Below are 1,666 nucleotides of genomic sequence, written 5' to 3'. Positions count from 1 at the left end.
CCTACGGCACACCAGGCAACATCTCGCGGCACACTAGTGTGCCACGGAACAGCGGTTGAAAAACGCTGTAGTAGAGTATATACAATGATAAATAAATAAGAAATTATCTTTAAAATGTTTTATAGCATAAATAGGCTTTATGGACATTTTGTGTCAAGTACTAAGAGACTTGTCAAGTGACAGAGCACACCAGCGCCCTTTTCCTGTCCCAGTTGGTTGCTAATGGAGCATCCACCAGGTGCTGCCTTTGCCATGACGTCATGGATGTCAGTGAGGAAGATCTTTGAGCTTATCAGAAATCGAAAAGAGCTGGAATTCTTTTTCAAAAATATTTTTTTATTGATTTTTAGAGAGAGAGCTGGAATTTCAGAAGAGAACGCAGAAGGTGGCCTTCATGTAGATTTAGTTCAGATTATTAAAGCCTGCGCTGTATGTCTGATGGAAGATGATAACCCATAAGAGTGTGATAAGCCGAGTGGTATTCCTCCTATTGATCCTGGAATTAGATAAGCAATAAGCCCTGATTGACAACCTCTGTGAAAAGCTGGTCAAATTTCAGGAAGATGAACGTCCACCTCTGAGACTGCAGTTGCTAAGCAACCTTTTCTATGGTATGGATAAGAATACTCCTATAAGATATATAGTAAATAGCAGCCTCATTAAAGTGGCAGCATCTTGTGGGGCCATCCAATATATTCCAGCTGACCAGGGTCAAGTTAGAAAATGGCTTTCTTACTAGAACATCACCACTGGAAAGAAGCACACATTCTTAGACTACTTTATGAGGTGCTTGTGGATTATAAGAAAAATATGCTGCTTCGAAAGTCACCGTCAAATTGCTAGGAAGTTACATGGAGAACAATCCTTCCCAGTGCCCACAGGTGTATTGTAGGTGTATTAAAAGATCCAAATGCCTCTCTTTTTTTCCCCCCCATCTTCTTACTTTAAAACCCATCACTCTTTTGGAAGGAGAGCTTTTTCATGATCTTTTAACCATTGCTATGAGTGCTAAATTGTCAAGTGTTATCAGAATAATAAAGAATTCATATATTCACTTGGATACAATGAACAGAATATGGCAAATAAAGAAATTTCTCTTGATATACTGCCACAGGAATTTCAGACTGGAGTTGATGGTTCAATGAAAATAAAAATGGCCTACTGCAAAATTGATCAGACCCTGAGAAAAGTGGTGATCCATCCTGGCACACATCGGACATTTGGAAAACAGCAATGGCAACAACTGTATGATGCTTAACGTCTGGAAACAAAAGTTGAACAAAGTGAAAAACAGCCTTTTGAGTCTTTCTGGTACCTGAATCTTTGTGCTATAAACTATAGGCCCAGTGCACAACATTTGTGCACTAGAGGGGATGGGGGTCCCTCATCCCAACCTGTGCCCTTTGGCAGTCTGGGAGCCCTTGGGGGATGCCCCATGGGGAGCAGGCCTAAGTGGCAGTTAGACATTCTTAGCACTGCTGTGGAGGTGAGAGAGGCTCCTGCCACCACTGCTATGCTTGCCAGAGCTCAGTTCAGGGTTCAGGGATTCGAGCTGAGAAGCATACCCACTAATTGGGGTCACACTGAACACCAGGGGGCAGCTCCTGCATAGAGTGTCTGCCCCCTGGAGGTCAGTGTATGTCATAGCTACCAGTTTTCCCACCAA

The 1,666-nt window shown here is 42.6% G+C and overlaps 1 pseudogene across 1 annotated transcript; it reads left to right on the top strand.

The window, feature by feature from the left end:
* Nucleotides 1-252: 252 nt before the first annotated feature.
* LOC311627612 (eukaryotic translation initiation factor 3 subunit M-like) lies at nt 253-1,319 on the top strand (annotated as a pseudogene). The gene has a single exon. The product of its transcript is annotated as a eukaryotic translation initiation factor 3 subunit M-like (transcript).
* The last annotated feature ends 347 nt before the right edge of the window (nt 1,320-1,666 follow it).

This window comes from Pipistrellus hanaki (assembly GCF_964339955.1).
Source record: "Pipistrellus hanaki genome assembly, chromosome: 9".
Taxonomy (NCBI): domain Eukaryota; kingdom Metazoa; phylum Chordata; class Mammalia; order Chiroptera; family Vespertilionidae; genus Pipistrellus; species Pipistrellus hanaki.
This window is presented reverse-complemented; position numbering and strand designations above follow the sequence as displayed.